This window comes from Gorilla gorilla, chromosome 16 (assembly GCF_029281585.2).
Source record: "Gorilla gorilla gorilla isolate KB3781 chromosome 16, NHGRI_mGorGor1-v2.1_pri, whole genome shotgun sequence".
Classification (NCBI taxonomy): domain Eukaryota; kingdom Metazoa; phylum Chordata; class Mammalia; order Primates; family Hominidae; genus Gorilla; species Gorilla gorilla.
The window spans coordinates 17,045,451-17,058,923 of record NC_073240.2 but is presented as its reverse complement, the minus strand read 5'-3'; positions in this window follow the sequence as shown (position 1 = coordinate 17,058,923).

Sequence of the window (13,473 nt, the reverse complement as noted above, 5' to 3'; positions counted from 1 at the left end):
GGCGTGGAGAAGAGGTGAGAAGTAATGAAACAGAAAGACAAACTGTGCAAGAGTGTGTGGGATTTGGCCAAGCGTGGTGGCTCATGCCTGTAATCCCAGCACTTTGGGAGGCCGAGGCGGGCAGATCATGAGGTCAGGAGATCGAGACCATCCTGGCTAACACAGTGAAACCCCGTCTCTACTAAAAATACAAAAAAATTAGCCGGGCGTGGTGGTGGGCACCTGTAGTCCCAGCTACTCGGGTGGCTGAGGCAGGAGAACGGCGTGAACCCAGGAGGCAGAGCTTGCAGTGAGCTGAGATCACGCCACTGCACTCCAGTCGGGGCGACAGAGCAAGACTCCATCTCAAAAAAAAAAAAAAGAGCATGTGGGGTTTTACACCAAGGTGACATGATGATTTGAAAAAGCTGGTGTGTAACAAGGAACTAACAGGATACTGATTTGAAGTCCTCGTGCAGGGGGTTTCTATCAACAAAGCACCGCCGTGCAGCACAGCTCTGGAGGGAGCCTTCCACTAAAAACAGATTTTATATTTTTATTTACTTATTTTTTTTTTGAGACAAAGTCTCACGTGATCTCGACTCACTGCAACCTCCGCCTCCTGGGTTCAAGCGATTCTCCTGCCTCAGCCTCCCAAGTAGCTGGGATTAGAGGTGCCCGCCACCATGCCCGGCTAACTTTTGTACTCTTAGTAGAGATGGGGTTCTCACCACGTTAGCCAGGCTGGTCTCAAACTCCTGGCCTCAGGTGATCCGCCCACCTCGGCCTCCCAAAGTACTGGGATTACAGGCGTGAGCCACCGCACCCGGCCTAAAAAAAGGTTTTGCATCAGATCATGTGTGCAGAGCCCCTGGTATAGTGCTTGGCACATGGGAGGTGATGGGTTTTAGCCAGAAGACTCTGTGGAAAGGGAGGAGGGGTCCTGATGGGAAGCATGTCAAGGGAAGGGAAGCGACACCAGCAGGAGACAGAGAGAGGGCGCACATTCTGGCTGGTGGAGAGGACAGGGATGGGAAATGCAGTGGAATTACCTGGCCTAGCATCAGGTTCCCAGCAGGTTCCAACTCTTTTGGGATGTCTGGAAGAGTGACATTAGCATCAGATTCCGTCTCTCTGGGGAGCTTATGAGGGCCTGGGTGTTTCTCAGTTCCCAGGTCCCATAGCATCTGTTTCAGCTACGTCTCTTATCTCCCTTTTCCCTGCTATGTCCATTACCATCATCCGATTCAGGCCTCCATGATTTCTTTCCTGGACTACAGTCTTCCCACTGTTTCTTCTGCCTCCATGTCATTTTGTAGGCACTACTTCAAAATGAATCTCTGTCATTTACCTGCTCCAAAATCTTCCATGACTCCCAACCAAAGGAAGTTTAATCTCCTCACTTAATGGTCAAGACCTTCGCCAGGTGTGGTGGCTCATGCCTGTAATCCCAGCACTATGGGAGGCCGAGGCCAGGGGATCACCTAAGGTTAGGAGTTCGAGACCAGCCTGACCAACATGGTGAAACCCTGTCTCTACTAAAAATACAAAAAGTAGCTGGGTGTGGTGATGCACACCTGTAATTCCAGGTACTCGGGAGGCTGAGGTGGGAGAATCACTTGAACCCGGGAGGCAGAGGTTGCGGTGAGCCAAGGTCGAGGCACTGCACTCCAGCCTGGGCAATAGAGCGAGATTCCATCTAAAAAAAAAAAATAAGGGAAAAATGTTCTACTTTCCTTTTAGATGGAGTTTTGCTCTTGGGATTACAGGCATGAGCCACCGTGCCCGGCCAATGTTCTACTTTCAAATGTCAACAAAGTAGGGTACCTAAAGAAAAGGGAAAGGATGGCAGGGCACACTGGCTCACGCCTGTAATCCCAGCACTCTGGGAGACCAAAGCAGGAGGATAGCTTGAGCTCAGGAGTTCAAGACCAACCTGGCCAACATGGCAAAACCCCATCTCTACCATAAATACAAAAAATTAGCCAGGCATGGTGGTGCACAACTATGGTCTCAGCTATGTGGGAGGCTGAGGTGGGAGGATCGCTTGAGCCTGGGAGGCAGAGGTTGCAGTGAGCTGAGATCACACCACTGCACTCCAGCCTGGGCCACAGAGCAAGACTCCGTCCCCCCCCCAAAAAAAAGGCGGGGCACGGTTGCTCACGCCTGTAATCCCAGCACTCTGGGAGGCCGAGGTGGGCAGATCACAAGGTCAGGAGTTTGAGACCAGCCTGACCAACATGGCGAAACCCTGTCTCTACTAAAAATACAAAAATTAGCCAGAGGTGGTGACGCGCACCTGTAATCCCAGCTACTCAGAAGGCTGAGGCAGGAGAATCGCTTGAATCTGGGAGGCTGAGGTTGCGGTGATCCCAGATCACGCCACTGCACTCCAGCCTGGGCGATAGAGTGAGACTCTGTCTCAAAAAAAGGAAAGGGGGGGGAAGATACATTTTATTTGTTTGTTTCCTCTGCAATATTTTTTATGAAGGGATAAATAATTTTTAATGAATGCCTGCCCTCTCTGAATGTTATGTGATTTCATTCTTGTACTAAACCTGAGAGGCTAGTTTCCTTATTCTCATTTTACAAATGAGTAAATCACGGCTTAAACTAATTCAGTCAGTCAGGGTCACCCCACTCAAAGCGGCAGAGATAAGGGTGCTGCCCGCTGTGTCTCACTCCAAACTCACTGCAGCCTCGAAAAGCATGAATGCTGCTTCTGCAGGGTAACTGTTTTATTTATTCTGTGGTTAAGTCAGAGATTATGTGACATTTACATGATTCATCTAGTGGCTCTTTTCAAAACATATCCCCCTCAGGTATGTATTTACCCTCTTGAAGACAAGTGAATTACAGCAGTTCTCACCCTGGACTGGTGGCCTAAATGAGAATTCCCGGCGGATTTAGTGGAAATCCATTTAGCCCTTTCAATTCTTTTTTTTTTTTTTTTTTTGAGATGAAATCTCACTCTGTCATCCAAAATGGAGTGCAATGGCGCGATCACGGCTCACTGCAACCTCCGCCTTCCCCGGGTTCAAGTGATTCTCCTGTCTCAGCCTCCTAAGTAGCTGGAACTAAAGGCTCACACCACCACGCCTGGCTAATTTTTGTATTTTTAGTAGTAGACAGGGTTTCATCATATTGGTCAGGCTGGTCTCGAACTCCTGACCTCAGGTGATCCACCCACCTTGGCCTCCAAAGTGCTGGGATTACAGGCGTGAGCCACACCCCCAGCCTCCCTTTCCATTCTTTCACCGCCATTTTCTTTTTCATCAACTCAGTTGCATGTGATAGGGTCTTTTGAAAGAGATCTCTTTCTGAATCTTTGCAAAAGGAAGAATTTCAGCACAGCCAAAAAAGTATAAAGGGAAACCATTTTAATTTTTTAATTCATGCCATTATTAGTTCTCCTTGCATCAGCTTCTAATTATGTAGAAGTGCGTACATCTGACAGAGTGCCTGGCCCTGACTCATGACTTACTAATGAGATCATATTTTTCATTACAATTCCAAAATCCCATCAATCTTTTCTTAATTATTTTTAAGTGAATTTGCTGCCTTAGAAAGAAAAGGGCGTATGTGGCACTAGCAGGAACTAGGAAAGTTTCATGCGATTTCAATTTCAGAAAGTTTGTTGGCAAGATGGCCCGTATCTGTTGCCAATGTTAATAAATTTCGATGTCTAGGAACGGGTTTCATGCCATGGCCCCCCCTCCCATGTACCAGAACTCACTCTCATATTCAGTGGATCAGCCTTCAAGCATTGCCATGGCAAAGCTCCTTCCAGATGTCTCTGCCAACACATATTACAGTCATCGGTATAAGCAGGGGCAATATTCAAAATGTCTAACAACGGATACCAGCTTTAACTCTGAAACAAGGTCCTGGACCCCAGCTATGCCAGACTTAGCCCTTTAGCAGCTGGATTTTAAGAAGCTCCAGGAGATCCCTAGAGAGGGGCCAGAAGAGGCAGATTTTGGGGCGTGGGGAGAGATGGAGCAGCATCTATTTAACGACTGGTAGAGACGTAGTTAAATATTTTTGGATACAGCATGGTACAGTGCTTACCAGTATCCACCACACCTACAGCCGCCCAGGCAGCCTGGCAAAGGCCATCTCCTAAACCTGGATTACAATCGCCTTTGTCATCCCAGGGCGGTGGTAGTGGTGATGGTGTTTTTTCTTTCTTTCTTTTTTTTTTTCCCCTTTTTTTTTTTTTTTTGAGATGGAATCTCTCTCTGTTGCCCAGACTAGAGTGCAGTGGCACAATCTTGGCTCACTGCAACCTCGGCCTCTCTGGGTTCAAGCGATTCTCCTGCCTCAGCCTCCTGAGTAGCTGGGATTACAGGCACCTGCCACCACACCTGACTAATTTTGTATTTTTAGTAGACAGGGGTTCACCATGTTGGTCAGGCTGGTCTCAAACTCCTGACCTCAGGTGATCCTCCTGCCTCAGCCTCCCAAAGTGCTGGGATTACGGGCATGAGCCACCACGTCCAGCTGATGGTGTTTTCTCAGTTGTGTCCAACATTCTGGATGAGTTTTCATCAACAGCATCACACCTAAAAACGTGCCCTCGGTCACCCTCCACTCTCTTTCCACAGTGTCAGCTGCAATACAAATCAGTCACCTGCTCCTAGTCCTCAGGCGATGTACCCTGCAAATATTCACGAGTACGTAAATGAGGGGGAAACCAACGTGGTCGTGAATTTTGTCTTCCTTGTTCTGGGTGATCTTTGTTGTCCATGTTAGACTTTTTCATTTTCTCCCTGAAATCCAGGACCTCAAAAATCAAACACCAGTTTTTTTTTGTTTGTTTGTTTGTTTGTTTTGAGATGGAGTCTCGCTCTGTTGCCAGGTTGGAGTGCAGTGGCGCGATCTCGGCTCACTGCAACCTCCGCCTCCCAGGTTCAAGTGATTCTCCTGCCTCAGCCTCCTGAGTAGCTGGGACTACAGGTGTGTGCCACCACGCCCAGCTAATTTTTTTTTTTTTTTTTTTTTTTTTAGTAGAGACATGGTTTCACCATGTTGGCCAGGATGGTCTCAAGCTCTTGACCTCGTGATCCACCCACGTCAGCCTCCCACGGTGCTGGGATTACAGGCGTGAGCCACCGCACCCTACCCCAAAACCCTAGTTTTTTTATTACAAACTTAAAGAGCTTAATTTAAAATGTTTAAAAAATTGAAAGCAGATGTTTCATGTCGACATCACCGTTTGTAGCTCTTGGAAGTTCTGGTAGCCCCTTGTAAACAAGAGGGAAGGAGGAAATCAAATCTCTGAGTTGAAAGGGGCCTGTATCCGTCTTGCCTTCCAGGCTCCCCTGGCGGCCAGGGGAGGGTAGTAACACCTCGCGGCTGGTCGATCCCACACACAGACAGAAAGTCTCCAAGTCCCTGATGGTGGCACCTCTACTTTCATCTACTCCAATATCAGCTGCTTCTCTTTATTTTATTATTCATTATGGTTGGCTTTTAAAATCTTTTAAATTTAATTTAATTTAATTTTTTTATTTGTTGAGATGGTGTATCACTCTGTTGCCTAGGCTGGAGTGCAGTGGCCCAATCTTGGCTCCCTGCAACCTCTGCCTCCTGGGTTCAGGCAATTCTTCTGCCTCAGCCTCCTGAGTAGCTGGGGCTACGGGTGCTCACCACCACACCCGGCTAATTTTTGTATTTTTTGTTTAGTAGAGACGGGGTTTCGCCATGTTGGTCAGGCTGATCTCTAACTCCTGGCTTCAAATATCTGCCTGCCTCAGTCTCCCAAAGTGCTGGGATTACAGGCGTGGGCCACTGTGCCCAGCTATTGTTGTTGTGCTTTTTTTTTTTCTTTGAGATGAGCTCTTACTCTGTCACCCAGGCTGGAGTGCAGTGACACGATCTCAGCTCAAAGCAACCTCCACCTCCCAGGTTCAAGTGATTCTCCTGCCTCAGCCTCCTGAGTAGCTGGGACTACAGTCACGTATCACCACGCCTGGCTAATTTTTGTTTTTTGCTTTTTTGAGATGGATTTTCAGTCTTGTCACCTAGGCTGGAGTGCAATGGTGCAATCTTGGCTCACTGCAACCCCTGCCTCCCTGGTTCAAGCGATTCTCCTACCTCAGCCTCCCAAGTAGCTGGGATTACAGGCATACAACACCACGCCCCGCTAATTTTTTTGTATTTTTAGTAGAGACGAGATTTCACCATGTCGGTCAGGCTGGTCTCGAACTCCTGACTTCAGGTGATCCACCCACCTCAGCCTCCCAAAGTGCTGGGATTATTAGGCATGAACCACCGCACCCGGTCTAATTTTTGTATTTTTTAGTAGAAACGGGGTTTTACCATGTTGGCCTGGCTGGTCTCGAACTCCTGACCTCAGGTGATCTATCCACCTCGGCCTCCCAAAGCGCTGGCATTACAGGCATGAGCCACTGCGCCCAGCCTATTGTTGTTTTTTAATAGAGACGGGTCTCACTGTGTTGCCCAAACTGGTCTCAAACTCCTAGGCTCAAGCAATCCTCAGGCTGTGGCCTCCCGAAGTGTTGGGATTACAGATGTGAGCCACCATGCCCAGCCTCAATCCCTTCCCTTTAATTGGAGCTGTTTTCTTTTTTAAATGTGTTATTCTTTTTTTTTTTTTTTGAGACGGAGTCTCGCTCTGTCACCCAGGCTGGAGTGCAGTGGCGCAATCTCGGCTCACTGCAAGCTCCGCCTCCCGGGTTCACGCCATTCTCCTGCCTCAGGCTACCCAGTAGCTGGGACTACATGCGCCCGCCACTACACCCGGCTAATTTTTTGTATTTTTAGTAGAGACGGGGTTTCACCATGTTAGCCAGGATGGTCTGGATCTCCTGACCTCGTGATCCGCCCGCCTTGGCCTCCCAAAGTGCTGGGATTACAGGCGTGAGCCACCGCGCCCGGCCATGTCAGTCTTATTTATTACACTTCATGCTAAGCTGGAGTTGAGAAATGATGGCCTCACCCACTCACCACTCAGTACTCAGTTCTGTTTGTGGAAATGTCGTAGGCTGGCAGGGCCAGGACCCCACAGGGAAGCTGGCTATCAGGAGACAAGCCCCGCCTCTGTCCCCTGCCATGAAAGCAAAGCGAGCCCAGGCCCTGTGTATAGGAATGTGACCGATCACCTCCTGGTAGCTTCATGGCAGGGCCAGGGAGCCACACTTGCTCTCAGACCCCATGCGCCAGGCCCAGGCTCCGGAGCTTTCCTCCCCGGTCCATGTACTGTAATAACTAAGTCAACTGGAAAGAAAATACTGCAGAAAAGAGTAAGGAAAAACAGGGCATGGGGGCAGCTGGGGCCAGGAAAGAGAGCACACAGCGAGGTATAAAGGACCATTGTGCTGGGCGCAGGACTTGGCACCCCAGGACTCGAAGGAGCCGGCAATGATCCGCTTTCTCTGGAGGGAGATCCTTGGATCCCAGCTGAATAAAGAACAACTTGGAACATGGAGAGGGAGACTGGGGGGGACACGGCAGGGGGAGGAGCGGGCAGAGCCAAGGGGAAAGTGGTGTTAAAAACAGGGGCTGCAGCAGGATCGGAGGGAATCAAAGGCGAAGACCAAGCTCTGCTATGTTTTTACGGCTCTCCGTCACCCCAAAATAACGAAGGTCCAATCAGAAGCTCACTTTAACAGCTGTCCACTAGGAAGACCAACTTGTGGGTCTGAGGTGGGAGGATCGCTCGAACCTGGGAGGTCGAGGCTGCAGTGAGCTGAGATCACGGCACTGCACTCCAGCCTGGGTGACGAAGTGAGACCCTGTCTCAACAAACAAACAAACAAAAAACAGGAAGAGCAATCTTTCAAATGGCTAATCAATACATATTAGAAGCATGTTCTTGCAGGAAGGAGAAGAATAGAGAAGAAACTGAGAATCCATTCCAGTGATGACGAAAATTATAAGGTCATGATTTTGAGGCTTTGCTGCTCCCCATGTGACACTGGAAGGAACGGGAGAAGATGACAGAAGAAAAGGGGGAAATGTAACCTCTGCAGGGGGCGTTGGATGTAGAATTATTATTATTATTCCATCTTGAATAACAGCAGTTCCTTCTCAATTTCTTGGTTGAGTTGCCTGCTCCCTGCCTTCTTTCTGATCATTTCAGGGGAAAGTAGAATAGAGCCAAGAACTGTCCCCCGAAAGTGAGAATATTTGTTCAGACTGAAATTTATTTATTTATTTTGTTTTAATTTTATTATTATTATACTTTAAGTTTTAGGGTACATGTGCACAATGTGCAGGTTTGTTACATATGTATACATGTGCCATGTTGGTGTGCTGCACCCATTAACTCGTCATTTAGCATTAGGTATATCTCCTAATGCTATCCCTCTCCCCTCCCCCGCAAACTGAAATTTATTAAGGAAGACAAGACAAGCTGAGAGTCAAGGGTCCAGGGACGCTTTTGAGCCGGAGCTCTCCTCATTGCAACCGTGGCCCTCCTCTGTCCTCAGTCCCTTCCTCAGGGAGAAGCCTGTGGGGTGCCTTTAGCCTCTTGAGACCTTCCAGTGGAAAACGGAGTTCATCCTAGACCGATGGTTTGTCCCAAGAACAAACTGGGGGTGGGGGAGACTGGGACTAGAAAAGAAAAAAAAGCGTTAAGAGGAGGAGAGAGCTGGCACTGCTAAATGGAGAAAGGTTCCAGCAGCTTAATCCATCTTGAACAGAATCATTAATCAGGTGCAAAACTCCTCAAAGGAGCAAAACTAGGACCAGCTCCTTCCGAGGGCAGCCTGCCAATCTCCCCCACTTGCATTTTCATTTCCAAATCCTTGGTGTCTTTGTATCAGGGCTGATCCCAGCCAGCCTCGTCAGCAGCCACCTGTTCATGTCCCCTCCTATCTCCCTGACCTCGGAAGTGAGAGGAGAAATGACGGGAAACCCAGACAGCTGCTGCGATCCCCTCCCCCCTCCCCCACAAAACAAGCAGCCCAATTCTAGGATCTGGGCCAGACCCTGGCAGATGAGTTCCTCTCTGTGAGAAATGCTTCTGTAGGCACGTTAACTCTTTCATTCAGCGCATCACTCTCTCGCTTAATAGAAGGTAAAGTCTGCCGGGTGCGGTGGCTCACGCCTGTAATCCCAGCACTTTGGGAGGCTGAGGCAGGCAGATCATGAGATTAGGAGATCGAGACCATCCTAACACAGTGAAACTCCATCTCTGCTAAAATACAAAATATTAGCCGGGCGTGGTGGCACGCACCTGTAGTCCCAGCTAGTCGGAATGCTGAGGCAGGAGAATCACTTGAACCCAGGAGGCAGAGGTTGCAGTGAGCCGAGATCATGCTATTGCACTCCAGCCTGGGCAACAAGAGCAAAACTCCATCTCAAACAAAAAAAAAAGAAGGTAAAGTCAGGCCCAGGAGGGCCCTCACAGGTCAGGCCTCACCTACCCTTATTGTTCCAGCCCAGAGAATTCCAGTGACCTGCCCAAGGTCACAACACGGATTACAAGCTGAGTCATGCAGCCAGTCTCCAAGATATCCTCCAGTGATTTCTGCCTCTGTGTCCACACGCTTGGAGTCCCTGCCACAGGGACTAGAATCTCTGAAATCAACAGGACACTGCAAAAGGGACCATGTGGAACTTCCAAGGCCGGGTCATGAAAGACTCTGCAGCCCCCAGCTTGCTCTGTCTTCATTCTTGGGGGGAGCCAGCTGCCACGTCACAAGGACACTCAGACTTGTGGCAAGGCCCACATGGTGGAAACTGAGGCCTACCACCAACAGCCAGCACCAAGCCGTCCACGTGAGTGTGCCACCTTGGAAGCAGACCCTCCAGCCCAAGACGAGCCTTCAGATGAGTGCAGCCCTGGTCCACATCTTGAGAGATCTTGAGCCAGAACCACCCAGCTAAGGCTCTCCTGAATTCCTGGCCCACTGAAACTGTGTGAGTTAATAAGAGTTTATTGCAGTGTCAAAGGGAAATAGAGCCAGGCACTTATTAAAGACATCAGGATGGACTTTACTGAGACTACTCCAGTAAGGGAGAGAGACATCAGTGCATGCTGAGCTCAACTCTGAGCCATGCAGAGGTGACTGGGCATTTTTTTTTTTTTTTTGAAACAGAGTCTCGCTCTGTTGCCCAGGCTGGAGGGCAGTGGCAGGATCTTGGCTCACTGCAACCTCCCCCCTCCCGGGTTCAAGCGATTCTCCTGCCTCAGCCTCCTGAGTAGCTGGGATTACAGATGCTCGCCACTACACCCGTATTTTTAGTAGAGACAGGGTTTCACCACGTTGGCCAGGCCGGGCTGGTCTCAAACTCCTGACCCTGTGATCCGCCCACCTTGGCCTCCCAAAGTGCTGGGATTACAGGTGGGAGCCATCACGCCCAGCAGTGACTAGGCATTTTTAAGGGGAGGATGAGGGAGGATGGAGGAGGAACAAGCAGGAGGAGCTTGGGTGGAGTCGGGTGGAGTCACGTAAGCGGAAACTTACTAAGAGTGGGTGGGGGGCCCTTTTCAGAGAATTGTTAGACAAGGCAGTCATTGGGTCCATGCAAATCTCAAACAGTAAATTCTGCTGGCAGCCCTGAGCTTTTCCAGGCAGGAACTCAAGAGGAGCTGGGTCATGCTAGGGGCATGACCTCGAGCTGTTAGAAACCAAGCTAGTGTGTTTTCAAGTCTCCTAGTGTGAGGGTGAACAGAATTGTTTCCGTCGAGATTTTGCGGTTTTCACAGGCAAGGTTAAAGCCTCTTTGAGAAGAAGACTCAGGGGAGCCTGACTCAAGTTTGGTCAAAGAGAAGGTCTTTGTCAATAGTTCTAAGTCACTGTGTTGGGGACTTTGTTTTGCAGCAGTAGATAACAGCTCACAGTAAAGGTATAGAAGCAGATTCTCAGAGTCCATGTCTCATGCTTTTTTTTTTTTTTTTTTTGACAGAGTCTCACTCTGTTGCCCAGGCTGGAGTGCAGTGGCTTGATCTCAGCTCGCTCACTACAGCCTCCGCCTCCTGAGTTCAAGGGATTCTCCTGCCTCAGCCTCCCGAGTATCTGGGATTACAGGTGCATGCCAACATGCCCTGACTAGTTTTTGTAATTTTAGTAGAGTCGGGTGTCACCATGTTGGCCAGGCTTGTCTTGAACTCCTGGCCTCAAGCAATCTGCCCACCTTGGCCTCCCAAAGTGCTGGGATTACAAGTGTGAGCCACCATACCCGGCCCTCCGTGTCTTATGCTTTTCCCACCATGCTACTTGGCCCTCCCTTAGAAGACAAGGCTGCCAGACATCTCATGTACAATAACAGAGCTTCAAGGCTGGGCATGGTGGCTCACACCTGTAATCACTTTGGGAGGCTGAGGCGGGCAGATCACCTGTGGCCGGGAGTTCGAGACCAGCCTAACCAACATGGTGAAGCCCCTTCTCTACTAAAAATACAAAATTAGCTGGGCGTGGTGGTGCATGCCTGTAATCCCAGCTACTTGGGAGGCTAAGGCAGGAGAATCACTTAAACCTGGGAGGTGGAGGTTGCAATGAGCCAAGATCATGCCATTGCACTCCAGCCTGGGAAACAAGAGTGAATCTCTGTCTCAGAAAACAAAACAAAACAGCTGGGCGCAGTGGCTCATGCCTGTAATCCCAGCACTTTGGGAGGCCGAGGGTGGATCACTTGAGGTCAGGAGATTGAGACCATCCTGGCTAACATGGTGAAACCCCATCTCTACTAAAAATACAAAAAATTAGCCGGGCGTGGTGGCAAGTGCTTGCAGTCCCAGCTACTCAGGAGGCTGAGGCAGGAGAATGGCATGAACCCGGGAGGCGGAGCTTGCAGTGAGCCAAGATCGCGCCACTGCACTCCAGCCTGGGCGACAGAGTGAGACTCCATCCCAGAAAAAAACAAAAAACAGTAACAGAGCTTCAGCCAACATGCAGGACAGCTGGGGACCCTCACCTGTCCACATACTCATTCCTATGGACACTCAAGGCTGAGCACACAGCAGGTAGATTTCTTGACTTAACAGGCATGAGGGTTCCTTCCTCACCACAAATACCTCTGCAGGAGAAATCCCTGCAACTTGGCATGTCTTGCTGTAAATGGAAGCAGTGGCATGTCCGTGTCAGGCATGAAAGCCATTCATAAAACCACCTTGCTGAGCACTTCCTGTCTGTCAGGCAGGTCTGAAGACACAGAAATGAACGTGCTCATCTCTGCCCTCCAGGAGCACAGTTCTAGAAACCCAGTGAAAAATCTCTTATTTAGATTAGGGTTTAGGTAGGAGCTAGGGTTTGTCAAATGCAACATGAATTCCTTTACCTACTTTTGAAGCCATTTCATCCCAGCTAAGCTGAGGGCCCTCATGAGTGCACCGATAGTCAGAAATGTTTATTTAATGCATTTAACTGTGGGGCAAAGCAGAGGCCAACAGCATCATAATCATCAACAATTGAGCCAAAGCCTTCATCAATGAGATGTTCACAACTTGAGCACCCTAATGACTTTATCTTTTTAATCTTAGGGTGTAGAGAGGTGTGCCCCTACTATTAAAGACCAACCAGACAAATAATCAGTACCATTGGGATAGTAGTCAACACCAGGGGTGGCCTTTTTTCTCAAAATTATATCCTATAGATCTTTCTATAGATATTTGTTGCTATAAATGTTTTAAAACTCATAAACATTCTTAACCACCCATATTCAAAGCAGAGAGACAGTGGTGGTGACCAGGTGCCTTGAGAAAGTAGAGCCTTCAACAGGACTTGGTTCAAGCACCACTTTCTCCTAGAAGTGCCTAAAAAAGGAAAATGTGAAAATACAGGAAAGTTCTGTGAATTTTGGTCCAAAGCCCTGGCAGGAGAAACCAAGGAACTAATATTCTAGCTGCTTCTAATTTCAACTTTTCTGCACCATTATTTTAGGTGCAAATTACCCGAGTGATTGGCAATTTTTCTCATAAGCCATAGAGAATATGCCAGAAGTGGAAGAATTAAACTTCAAAGACAAAAGATTTAATTAATTTTTTAAGCTCTCCAAATGAGCTCTTAAAAATGAAATGGCTCAAAAATACATTTAAATCAAAGTTAGATTTCAAAAGTAATTGAGCTCTGGAAAGTAGTGGAGGGCACTTTTATATTGCAGACTCACTGTTTGGAGTTGGGCTCAGCTGCACCATCCAAAGGCTATACATTTGTCAATTTAGTCATTCTTGTCTCGCAAAAATAACAATGTCCAATTTCTTTGTGAAAAAAGTATACACAAACACATATTTATGCATTGTGAAAAATTGTATGTGTTAAAATCACAGTTTCTCGTGTGTCAAATGGGACACTAAAGGTGCCTACTGCATAGAATTGTTGTGAAGAGTAAAAACATGCCTGGCATATGATAAATATTCATAAATATTAGCAATAATAATATAACAAAGGCATGTCAATCTTGTCTCTTAAATACCTCATTAATGCAGCAGTTCTCAAAGTTTGACCTGGGTCCCTTGAATGGGGGAAAAGGGGTGCTGAGATCCCTTCAGGAAGTCCAAAAGGTCAAAGCTATTATCACATG